We start from the raw sequence: 13,141 nt of genomic DNA, 5'->3' as shown, positions 1-13,141 counted from the left end.
CATTTACTGGCACAATAGAAATTGTGTTTTGTGTTCTATGTTCTGTCTTGTGGTGTTTGTCTTGTGGCCGGAATTTTTGTGTTTAATATTTTTATAAAATAGTCTAGTTTAAAATCAAACAAAAGGTTAAATTAAAATGCAGATATTTGTTTTGTTCAACTTGAAATACAAAGTGTTTAGATAAATCAGGAGAATGCAATATACTAAAGTCTAATGCATTTCCTTAAGTAAGGAAAATAAACTTTATTGGTCAAACTGTTAATTGCAAAATTGTTGTTAAAATTTGCATACCAACAGTCTTTGAAAGCAAAGACATGAAAAGTTAACCCACTCCCCATATTGTACATGGGATCTTTCTGGCTACCTCAGATTTCTAGCCAGAGGGCTGGGGATGGTGGAAGGCTATTGGACCAGAGGTTGTATTGAGTGAACTCCTCAAAGTGGGTGTGCTTGTCCTGGCTTGTTGCTCCAAAGCTCTGTAATAAGGTTATTTTAGTAAAAGGGTGTGTGTGGCATATATTAAATAATAAGACTAATGTACTGTATAATGACAATGTTTATGTCTTCATTGTTGGGAAGAAGGTGTATAAGTAAAAAGTGAAAGTTTCCTTTGCAGGTTAAAAGAAGCCAAGAAGGAAAGAAGAACAAAGAACAGAATGAATTAACTGAAAAAAATAAAATAAAATAGCAAGCTCAGGCTATAGATAAGACACTGACTCCGTTCAAGGACACTGCTCACAGTTAAGACTTGGCTAATAACTAGGAAAAGGAGGGCTTGAATTTGCCCACACAGCTATGAGATCTGAAAAACATTGCCAGGCACTAATGAAATGTGTTAAGTTTCTTTTCTCACAGGTAAAGAAGGGCTACCCAAAGACCCTAGCAGCCCTGCCACTCTTTGGAACCAGGAGACGGGATTGATGTAAAGGTCCACCGACAAAAGACTGCCTTGGCTCCATGCTGGAAAAGCCCTTATTAAGTCCTGCTACCTACCAACACCGCTGTGAAGTGCCAAAGACTGACTGCTTGGACCCAAGATTCTCACTGCAAAAAGACCCCTCCACCTCGGGAGAATTCTCCTACTGATGGTTAGCCTATTTCACCTTCTAGCTCCACTGTGCCTTCTGGACAGTAGGAAAAAAGTACAAGGATGCTGCACCACGACTGTTTTGGGAAAGAAGAAGGAACACTCGCTCCACTGAAATTGCCAAAGTCCAGGAATTCCTGACTAGAAAGGACATTAAGAACTGACCCTGGTGAAGAAACAAAGAATTATACACTGGTGGGAGGACATTTATGGGACCCATGCTTGAAAATGTGGTATTGATTGGAGCTTGGGGTTTATTCTACAGGTTGCGCCCTGTGTCCTAGAGAGTGACTAATAATGTAACCCCCCTCCTATGCTATTAATGTCGATGCCTTTTGAAAGTACCTGAAAATAGTTAAATAACAGGTGTATTATAGTACTACACCAAGGAAAGATGGTATTGAATATCACTGAGGCTGGGAAGGCATTGCAGTGGAATCTAGTATGTTTAGGAATTCGGGATTTCCTGAATTACCAGCTCATGGCCATTTGGAGTGATCTTAAGTACCAGACTTGGCCCACTGCCCTTACAGACGCATCAGAAATACCATCTGATCTGTGATCATGGAGACATACGTGGACCCTTCCTGGGTGGAAGTGTGGCTTCACAGGGCAGGGTGTGCGCCCTTATAGGGGATGAATGCTGTACTTATGTCCCAGAAAGCGCACAGGATATTAACAAGCACATCCTGTCAGCCAAACAGGCTTTTGAACAGTGGAAGGCCCAGGAAAGGAAACCCACTATTTCTAATTCCCTCTGGGGCTGGTTACTCAACCTGGGAGAACTAGGGGAAGGCATTGTTCACCTCCTGCTCACTGATGTGGTGTTGTGTATTGTTACTCTTCTCTTGCTTGCTTGCTGTAAAGCACTTCAGCTCCCTGGAGCTTAATCACATGTTATCCTTTAAATATGAGAACACTCAGCCAAAAGTTTGTTGAGTATTCTCAAAGGAGGGAGTTGTTGGTGTCACTAAGCATAACCCTACGTAACTCAGGAGGGTGGAAGGCCACAAGAGTATGGAGCCTTCCTGGTTTTAGGCCTCAGCAGACAAGAGTCCCTCCATGTTTGAACTTTAATCGACCTAAAAGGCCAGGTGTAACAGCTGTTATCAGTTGCAACAGTTCTAACTGGTCTAAAGCAGGAATAATGAGGCCTGTGCACCTTTAGCAGAAGGACAAGATAACTTGCAGAAGGAAAACTTACTAACAAGCTGCCGCGGCCAAGATTACTTAATGCACCTGCGCTTACGTAATTGCTACAGGGGGAGGAAGGAGGAGGAGGGAGGGGAAACGGGGGATTGCTAGTCAGTGAGAAAAGTTCTCATGGATATAAAGGAACAGACTGCTTGTTTTAGGTGTGCTTGATCTGAGTCAATCTCCCTGCACCGCTTTGAGATCTCAAATAAACTTGGTTTGCTTCTCCACCCTGGTGTGTTTATTGGCGCGGCACACCAGGCGACGGACCCCCCCGCTGTTGCTTGGCCTCAGGCAGTTATCTGCCGGCAACAATACCTTTTTGAATAAAGCATATTCCAGTTACATCATATTTACATTTATAAGCATATATTCAAAAAGCATATGGAGTGCAACATCACACTCCCTCTCTGGTCCCAGGTTAGGAAAGGCACCAGCCATCGCTCACGTGCAGGCATCTGGAGCCAGCTCACCTGGTCCTGAGGCCCTCAACAAATGTCACCCAGCCTTATTCCCATCACTTAGTGATTGATGCAGCACAGCAGGGAAACTGAGGCACACACAGTGTTCATGCAAAAACGTAAGACTCAAATACGCTTGTGTACAACATAATAAGGAGGAAAAACCCACTTTGTCACAGGGGTTTACTAGTACCTAAGGGCCCTGTAGCCTGATGTTCAAGACCTGTGGTCCCTGACGCCCAGACAGTAATGAAGGCAGAGTCAAACAGGTCCATGACAATCTTCTCTCCTGGGGCACTTTACTATTGCTGCCAATCAAGTCACGCTGAGAAGACAAATTATCTGCCTCAGTCCCTCACTGACAGAAGCCATCAGGACAGTTGACCTGACCTGAAACACCAAGGGGACATTACACGGTGATAATCCTAGACGTGTAGGGCTGGAAGACACCTCATGGGTCATCTAGTCCAGTCCCCTACACTCCAGGCAAGCATTTTCCTAAATGGCTGCTGATTTAAAGGGTTTCAGGTTTGGACGCAGGGGCACTGGAATGAGGGGGGGCAAGGGCCTTGGTCCCATCACCGATAAAAGTAGGAGGGCTAAACCCTCCCAGTGCTTACAGCCAGAATGGCGAGTGATGGGGGAGAGGGTGGAGAGGAGTGAATGGGGGCTCGGGGAGAAGGGGTGGGATGGGGCCTCAGGGGAAGGGGCTGTGTGATGGTGGGGCCTCATGGGGAGGGGTGGTGCAGGCAGCGGCTCGGGTAGAAGGAGTGAGGTGGGTTTTCAGGGGGAGAGATGGGGCAAGTCGGGGCCTTGAGTAAAGGGATGATGCTGGGGGGCAGGCCAGATTTCAGGCACCAGTGGGCTCCCTCCCCACACACACTTTTTGGGAGCATCCAACGCTTCTGTTTGGATGCTGAGTTGAGTCATTCAGGGTCTGTCTTTTCACAGCTGCTGATCACCCACCACTCCAATAGCAGAGAGTGGGAGCTGCGAGTGCTCAGCACCTCTTGAAATCTAGGCTGAGGTGTGTCCCAGGGTGGGTGCTGCTGCAGGTCAACTCTGCACCTTGGTAGAGGAACATGGGAACCACCTGACTGGATCAGACTTGGGTCCATCAAGCCCAGTAGCCTGTCTCCAGCAGTGGCCAGCACCAGATGCTTCAGAAGAAGCTGTGAGAATCTCTCATGAGGGGATATGGGATAATCTTCCCCTCACACTCTGCATCCCATCCTTATCTCTAACAGAGATTGGCTAAAACCCCGATCCAAGGGTGTCACTCTCCCTTACAAAATGTGTGTGGTCATTAGCTCTGGTAATTCTGCGTATTTTTGATAGATAAATGTCCAATTGTTTTTTGAATCTTTCCAAAGTTTTGACCTCAACAAAATCCTGCAGCAGCGAGTTCCACAGTTTGCTTATTTGTTTTGCGGGAAAGTATTTCCTTGTATTGGTTTTTATTTGCCACCTTCTACTTTCTGTGCATGTCCCTTGTTCTAGTGCTACGAGAGGAAGAGCAGCTCCAGATTACCCCTCTCTCTACCACCTACCATCTTACATAAACACAGAGCGAGAGAAGGGGTGGGGGAGGGGATAACTTTTATTGGACCAACTTCTGGTGGGGAGAGCGACAAGCTTTCGAGATGCATGGAGCAGTTTTTCAGCTCTGGGAAAGGTACAGATAGTTTAGTGTGAGTAGTTTGCACCTATTCAAAGGGACCATTCAAAGTGATAAGGCCGACAGAAGTTGGTCCAGTGAAAGATATTCCCTCCTCCACCTTGTCTCTTTTATATCCTGGGACAGATGGAGCTACAACTACACGACAAACACACATGCAGGTTTTCAGGATGGTTGGACTAAGGGAGACTAAAGGCAGTCTGTCTAAAAACGGCTATGATGGTTCTTTCGGCTCCCAGGACTGTGAGTCACCCTGTTACCTCCTGACTTCAGGATCCAATTTTTCATGTGAACGTCCCCGCGCCAGGAGATGTCTCCTCCTTGAAAGGATCCAGGCTGTCGCTCCCCACTTGGGGTTATCATGAAACAGTCGTTTGTCTCTGTTCATAGGCTGGGCAATCCTGTCTGTTGTACGGTTCCTTTCTTTACCTCCAAGTGGTGTTGATTGCAGTTGTTTCTCATGGTTTTCCATTGATAATCTTGGGCTGGAGCAAGGCTGGAGAACTGAGCCTGGCATTACATCCCCAGCTAACCAGGGTGAGGTGACAACACCCTCCTGGAAGTGCCATCACCTAGACACACTGCCCTGGTGACTAACTTTGACTCCAAGTCCATAAAGCTCGCTTGACAAGTTACAAGCTTTCTGCACACACCTTACATGCTACTCTTTATGGGTCAATATTCCGTAATACTTGAGTGTTTTGTAGTGAGTTTGTCAAGCCTGAAACAAGACCTGTTTTCAAGGAACTCTTTGCTGGGGGCCTCAGTGTTACAAGGACCTTTCTAAATAAGGAACAAAAGGAGAAATGATCAGAGCAAACAGGTGAGAGGAGGAAAGGGTTAATTCCCTGCTGCTCTTCACCACCTGAGCCAGGCACAGAGGCAGGTCCCTGGGGCTCTGTGCTGGCTCTGAGCTCCCCCTGGGATTCCCAGGGCAGCAGTATAAATATCCCTGTACCTCAGCCCTGGTCAGTGCAGATTCCCTGCCGCCTGCAGCTCCCTGACCGGGTCACAGGGAGAGATTCCTCCTCCCCAGCTGGGGCCGGAGCCTGGTGAGTCGTTTGCCTGGAATGAATCTGTGAAGGGGCGAATGGAAACATGAAACCTAGGAAATGTTGAGCTGGGGTTGGCTAGAATGGGGGTGCGTAACTGTGACTGCAGGGGCAGGACGGGAGCCGGGGCTCTGAGATACGCTCCTGTGACTGCGCTGAGGTTGGGTGTTGGGAAGAGGTCGCCGGGTTACCCTGATCCACTCCCACGGACGTCACTGGGGTCTTGCTGTTGAACTCAGTGGGCTCTGGACTGGGCCATTCTAGGTTAATGTGACCGTTCAGGGTAAATCTACTCAGACCCTGTAATATTCTACACCCGAAATCCCGAGGCCTTCACTCAGGCAACACTTCCATTAACTCCATAAGGACCCCAGGACTGGGTCTGTTCTGGTTTGCAGAAATCAGCTGGTTTCAAGGAGCTAAGCTGTGAAGGTCCGGACTATAGGACCCAGGAGCAGCCGATTATAAGAGTTGCTTTGATACGGATGTCCCACTTACTGCAGCTGTAGTTCTCTGCGGCAGAGCTGCGGGCAGGGCTCGGCTTGAAATGCTGCAGGGGCCCAGCTGCGCCGCTGTGCTGAGTTCTCAAAGATGCTCTGAGCCGACGTCCCGCAAACGTGGCCACCGGGGGGTTTCCCTGCAGCCACGACAGCTTCCTCAGTGGTGATGGGGGGGAGGCAAAGCATCGGCCCCTCTCCCCTCCCTCCCTGTTCCTCCTGCATGCGCTGCCCTGCACGGCCCCTGGAGACAGGTGGGCACAGAGCTGCAGGAGCAGGGTGAGTTCTCCACCTGGGGGGCCGGGGACAATGAGCCTTGGGCTGCTGCCCGGGGGTGGTCGGGAGGTGGGCTCCAGTGGCAGGACTCAGTGGCTGCATGGACCATGGCTCCAGCCATGGGCCTTCAGGTGCCAACACCCAGCTCTGCCTGCAGGGTTTTGGACGCTGACCCCCAGCTCTGGGGCCCTGGCATTCAGGCTTCAGTTCAGGCTCCAACTCCTGGCCACAAGGCGGCAGGCTCCTATTCCCACTTCTGGCCACTTGGCACTGGCCCCAGGCACTGACCTCCATGGCCGCCCCTCGCCCCGGACACCAACCCCAGGTGCATGCTCCTGGTTGCTGGCCCCAGGCACTGATCCCCAGCCTTGGGTGTACAGCAGCAGGCACTGGCCCCAGGCTCCAATCCCTGGGCATGTAGCAGCAGCCGCTAATCCCTGGTGTGCGCCGATCCCCAGGTGTGCAGCAGCAGGCACTGGCCCCAGGCTCCGATCCCTGGGCATGTAGCAGCAGCCGCTGATCCCTGGTATGGGACGATCCCCAGGTGTGCAGCAACCGGCAATGGCCCCAGGCTCTGATCCACGGGCATGTAGCAGCAGCCACTGATCCCTGATGTGTGCCGATCCCCAGGTGTGCAGCAGCAGGCACTGGCCCCAGGCTCCGATCCCCGGGCATGTGGCAGCAGCCACTGATCCCTGATGTGCACCGATCCTCAGGCCCAAGTGTGCACCGATCCCCAGGTGCGCAGCAGAGGGTGCGGCCCATGGCAGTGGGCACTGACCCGTGGTTCTGGCCATGCAGCCCCAGACTCCAGCACCCAGCTCCAAGCTTTGTCCCACATGGCAGTGGGCACCGGCCCTGGGCTCCAACTCCCAGTTAGGGTATAGATATTCAGGCCTGTCTGCAAAGGCCTACACTTTAAGAACTTAGGTGTATGTTTATCACTTAGCTAGTTACAGGGGTTTAAAAACAAAGACTCAAAATCACAGTTCGCCTGTGTAAGGGCCTTTTCTCACTGGGATAGTCTGAGGCATTTGGCTAAGCAGCAGAGGCAGCCATAAACTGGGGGCTTGGCTACACTGGAGAGTTGCAGCGCTGGTGGTGGGTTTACAGCACTGCAACTTACTCTGTGTCCACACTTGCAAGGCACATACAGCGCTGCAACTCCCTGGCTGCAGCGCTGGCTGTACACCTAGTCCGCTTGGGGTGTAACGATTCCAGCGCTGGTGATGCAGCGCTGCTCATCAAGTGTGGCCAGCAAAAGCACTGTTATTGGCCTCCAGGGTATTAGGCGGTATCCCACTTTTCATCCACTCTGCTCATCGTTTCACACTCCACTGCCCTGGGCTCAGGTGACCTGCCCTTTAAATGCCCTGAGAATTTTAAAAATCCCCTTCCTGTTTGCTCAGCCAGGTGTGGAGTGCAATCAATCAATCAATCAATCAGTGACCATGCCTCCACGCGCCAAACGAGCCCCAGCATGGAGCAATGGCAAGCTGCTGGACCTCATCAGCGTTTTGGGGGAGGAAGCTGTGCAGTCACAGCTGTGCTCCAGCCGTAGGAATTACGATACCTAAGGGCAGATATCAAAGTCCAGGCTGCAAAGGGGCCATGAACGGGACGCAGTGCAGTGCAGGGTTAAAGTAAAGGATCTGCGGAGTGCCTATTGCAAATCCCGTGAGAGAAACCGCAGCTCAGGAGCTGCCCCCACGACCTGCCGTTTTTACAAGGAGCTGGATGCCATACTTGGGGGTGAGCCCACTGCCAATCCGAGGACCATGATGGACAGTTCAGAGCAGGGAGAGGAGGGGGAGGGGGTAGAGGAAACTGAGAGTGAGGGTACTGGGATGAGGGGAGACACCCGGGAGTCCCAGGAGGCATGCAGCCAGGAGCTCTTCTCAAGGCAGGAGGAAGCTAGCCAGTCACAGCAGCTGGAACTTGTTGGTGAAGAAGAAGCAGAGGAGCAGGTTCCCGGTAAGCAGCTTTTATTTTCAGGATGGAAATGTTTCGGGAGAGGAGGGGGGGTTGGGCTGCATGCATGCATGCCTAGATGTGGACTAGCCCATTGATGTGGTCTATCACGTCGCGGTAATCGGTCTCTTAAATCTCTCCAGAAGTTGCAGCCAGAGCGTGGGCAATGCACTTGCATGAGTTCATAGGGAGAGCCACTGTGGTCCTTGTCCCAGTCAGGCTAACGCCTCCTCACGACTGTGCCCTGGAGGGTAGGGGGACCATTGCTGCACACAGGCAAGCTGCATAGGGGCCAGGGCGGAATCTGCATTGCTGGAGAAGACCCTCTCGCTCTTCCCAGGTGACCCGCAGCAGCGAGATATCTGTCAGGATAAAATCCTGTGGAAAAGGTAGGGATAGTGTTCAGTGCAGGTCCGCGCCGCCCCCCCAGCTCTCTGATTTCCCCAATGCACAGAAACCCCAGTGCAGCCCTGACACAAGCAGTTGCCCTTCCCAGGTGAGTCACAGCAGCAAGATGGCTTTCAGGAGTAACTCCTGTGGCAAATGTAGGGGTAGTGTTCAGTGCAGTTTCCCCCCAGCTGCTCTTTGCCTTCCCCAATGCACAGAAACCCCAGTGCAGCCCTGACCCAAGCAGTTGCCCTTCCCAGGTGAGCTGCGGCAGCGAGATGGCTTCATAAATCACTCATTCCCCATTACTCACCATGTCTTCGCTGCTGTGGCCTCTCTGTGCTATGTTTGCTATGTGTAAAGGATGCTACAAATGAGACTAAAAACTCCTTAACTGTGATTATAAACAATGCAGCCTCTGTAATAAATGTTTCTCTTTCTGTTTTTTTTCTAAGTGTCCTTGAATAGTACCAATAATCCCCCATCCCTATCACAGACTGCTGAAAAGCTACAGAACCTGAGGAGCAAACCAAGAAAAAGCAAAGAAGATTTGGTGAAAGCAGTTATGAATCAGTCTGTCAGAGAGAGTAAGAGGCTGCAGAACTGGAGAGTAAAAATTCAGCAGTGGAGGGAAACAGAAAACAGGAGAAAGGAATTGGCTAAGAAGAAAAGCACAAAGCAGCTGATGAGCCTCCTGGCGCACCAAACGGAGTGTATGCAGTCACTCATAGCCATGCAGGCAGAGCACTACCGTGCTGCCCCCTCCCCATCCCAAAGCTCTCTCCCTTGTGCCCCAATGTCAGCTCAAAACCCCCTTCTCCAGCATCCAGGTTCTTACCACCACGAGCTGCCCCCAACATCTGTACGTTCATCTACCAGCCTTGAGAACTACGACCCTTACCCTCAGCACTCAACCCCCATCACCATGCAGCATTTTCATCCTGAAGTGCAGCAGGCATTGCACAGCACTCCAGGCAGGACATATTCAAACCTCTGACTGTACAGTTCACCACCCTACCCCCCTGTCCTTTTACTTACTGTCTTTTCAATAAAAGATTTCTTGGCTTTTAAAACAGTTTTTATTATTGCAGAAAGTGAAAGATACTGCACCCCAAGGAAAAAACAGGCACTGCAAATCATTGTAACCACTGCACTTCACTCCCGTGCAAGGCACCAAACATTACTGTTGGCTTTCGGCCTCAAATTGCTCCCTTAAAGCATCCCTAATCCTTGTAGCCCTGTGCTAGGCCTCTCTAGTAGCCCTGCTCTCTGGCTGTGCAAATTCAGCATCCAGGCGTTGAACCTCAGAGGTCCATTCCTCACTGACTGTTTCACCCTTCCCTTCACAAATATTATGTAAGGTACAGCACGCGGATATAACCGCAGGGATGCTGCTTTCCCCCAAGTCTAACTTCCCATAAAGAGATCTCCAGTGTCCCTTTAAACGGCCGAAAGCACACTCCACAGTCATTCTGCACCGGCTCAGCCTGTAGTTGAACCGATCCTTGCTCCTGTCAAGCTTCCCTATATATGGTTTCATGAGCCAAGGCATTAACAAGTAAGCGGGGTCTCCAAGGATCACAATGTCCCCTACCATGATCTTACGGTCTGGGAAAAAAGTCCCGGCCTGCAGCTTCCTGAACAGGCCACTGTTCCGAAAGATAGACTCAGACTCACAGACTCTATGACTGGAAGGGACCTCGAGAGGTCATCGAGTCCAGTCCCCTGCCCTCATGGCAGGACCAAATACTGTCTAGACCATCCCTAATAGACATTTATTTAACCTACTCTTAAATATCTCCAGAGATGGAGATTCCACAGCTTCCCTAGGCAATCTATTCCAGTGTTTAACTACCCTGACAGTTAGGAACTTTTTCCTAATGTCCAACCTAAATCTCCCTTGCTGCAGTTTAAGCCCATTGCTTCTTGTTCTATCATTGGAGGCTAAGGTGAACAAGTTTTCTCCCTCCTCCTGATGAACCCTTTTAGATACCTGAAAACTGCTATCATGTCCCCTCTCAGTCTTCTCTTTTCCAAACTAAACAAACCCAATTCCTTCAGCCTTCCTTCATAGGTCATGTTCTCAAGACCTTCAATCATTCTTGTTGCTCTTCTCTGGACCCTCTCCAATTTCTCCACATCTTTCTTGAAATGTGGTGCCCAGAACTGGACACAATACTCCAGTTGAGGCCTAACCAGCGCAGAGTAAAGCGGAAGAATGACTTCTCGTGTCTTGTTTACAACACACCTGTTAATGCATCCCAGAATCACGTTTGCTTTTTTTGCAACAGTATCACACTGTTGACTCATATTAAGCTTGTGGTCTACTATGACCCCTAGATCTCTTTCTGCCATACTCCTTCCTAGACAGTCTCTTCCCATTCTGTATGTGTGAAACTGATTGTTCCTTCCTAGGTGGAGCACTTTGCATTTATCTTTATTGAACTTCATCCTGTTTACCTCAGACCATTTCTCCAATTTGTCCAGATCATTTTGAATTTTGACCCTGTCCTCCAGAGCAGTTGCAATCCCTCCCAGTTTGGTATCGTCCGCAAACTTAATAAGCGTACTTTCTATGCCAACATCTAAATCGTTGATGAAGATATTGAACAGAACCTGTCCCAAAACAGACCCCTGCGGAACCCCACTTGTTATACCTTTCCAGCAAGATTGGGAGCCATTAACAACTACTCTCTGAGTACGGTTATCCAGCCAGTTATGCACCCACCTTATAGTAGCGCCATCTAAATTGTACTTTCCTAGTTTATCTATAAGAATATCATGCAAGACCGTATCAAATGCCTTACTAAAGTCTAGGTATATCACATCCGCCGCTTCTCCCTTATCCACAAGGCTCGTTATCCTATCAAAGAACGCTATCAGAATAGTTTGACACGATTTGTTCTTTACAAATCCATGCTGGCTATTCCCTATCACCTTACCACCTTCCAAGTGTTTGCAGATGATTTCTTTGATTACCTGCTCCATTATCTTCCCTGGCACAGAAGTTAAACTAACTGGTCTGTAGTTTCCTGGGTTGTTTTTATTTCCCTTTTTATAGATGGGCACTATATTTGCCCCCTTCCAGTCTTCTAGAATCTCCCCCGTCTCCCATGATTTCCCAAAGATAATAGCTAGAGGCTCAGATACCTCTTCTATTAACTCCTTGAGTATTCTAGGATGCATTTCATCAGGCCCTGCTGACTTGCAGGCATCTAACTTTTCTAAGTGATTTTTTACTTGCTCTTTTTTAATTTCTCTTCTAAACCTACCCTCTTCCTGTAAGCATTCACTATACTAGACATTCCTTCAGACTACTTACCTGGCAGGGGAGATACCATGATCACGAAGGTGGTTTTCCCAGGGTGAGGCTCATCCATTGTACTGCGGGTGTTTTGACCCCTGCGATTTCCCCAAATGGGGGAAACTCGACTGCATAATTTGTGGTAGTGGGGGACTGCGTTCGCGCTCTCCCCTGGCGATTGGTTGAAAAAACAGGAAAATGAGATGCCTTGGGGAGTGCTGCTCAGTGGCCTGGGGATGCTTGGTGCAGCTGTGTGGTTGGTTTTGACAAAAGCGATGTGGCTTTCCTGTAAAAAATCTTTTGGGGGAGGGATAGCTCAGGGGTTTGAGCATTGGCCTACTAAACCCAGGGTTGTGAGTTCAATCCCTGAGGGGGCCATTAAGGGAACTGGGGTAAAAATCTGGGGATGGTCCTGCTTGGAGCAGGGGGTTGGACTAGATGACCTCCTGAGGTCCCTTCTAACCCTAATAGTCTATGATTCTCAGTGAAGACCAAAACAAAGAAGTCATTAAGCATCTCTGCCATTTCCAAGTCTCCCGTTACTGTTTCCCCCTCCTCATTGAGCAGTGGGCCTACCCTGTCCTTAGTCTTCCTCTTGCTTCTAATGTATTGATAAAAAGTCTTCTTGTTTCCCTTTATTCCCATAGCTAGTTTGAGTTCATTTTGTGCCTTTGCTTTTCTAATCTTGCCTCTGCATTCCTGTGTTATTTGCCTATATTCATCCTTCGTGATCTGACCTAGTTTCCATTTTTTATATGACGCCTTTTTATTTTGTAGGTCACGCAAGATCTCAAGGATAAGCCAAGGTGGTCTTTTGCCACATTTTCTATCTTTCCTAACCATCGGAATAGCTTGCTTTTGGGCCTTTAATAGCATCCCTTTGAAAAACTGCCAACTTTCCTCAGTTGTTTTTCCCCTCAGCCTTGATTCCCATGGGACCTTACCTATCAGCTCTTTGAGCTTACCAAAATCCGCCTTCCTGAAATCCATTGTCTCTATTCTGCTGTACTCCCTTCTACCCTTCCTTAGAATTGCAAATTCTATGATTTCATGATCACTTTCACCCAAGCTTCCTTCTACTTTCAAATTCTCAACAAGTTCCTCCCTATTGGTTAAAATCAAGTCTAGAACAGCTTCCCCCCAGTAGCTTTTTCATCTTTCTGAAATAAAAAGTTGTCTGCAATGCAGTCCAGGAACTTATTGGATAGTCTGTGCCCCGCGGTGTTATTTTCCC

The 13,141-nt window shown here is 49.2% G+C and overlaps 1 non-coding gene across 1 annotated transcript; it reads left to right on the top strand.

Annotated features, from left to right (window-relative positions):
- Positions 1-11,917: 11,917 nt before the first annotated feature.
- On the top strand, positions 11,918-12,081 carry LOC115643301. The gene has a single exon (XR_003998309.1). It is a non-coding gene; the product is annotated as a U1 spliceosomal RNA (small nuclear RNA).
- Positions 12,082-13,141: the final 1,060 nt, after the last annotated feature.

This window comes from Gopherus evgoodei, unplaced genomic scaffold (genome assembly GCF_007399415.2).
Source record: "Gopherus evgoodei ecotype Sinaloan lineage unplaced genomic scaffold, rGopEvg1_v1.p scaffold_56_arrow_ctg1, whole genome shotgun sequence".
Classification (NCBI taxonomy): Eukaryota; Metazoa; Chordata; order Testudines; family Testudinidae; genus Gopherus; species Gopherus evgoodei.
The sequence above is the reverse complement of the archived record's forward strand: the minus strand, read 5'-3'. Positions and strand labels throughout refer to the sequence as shown.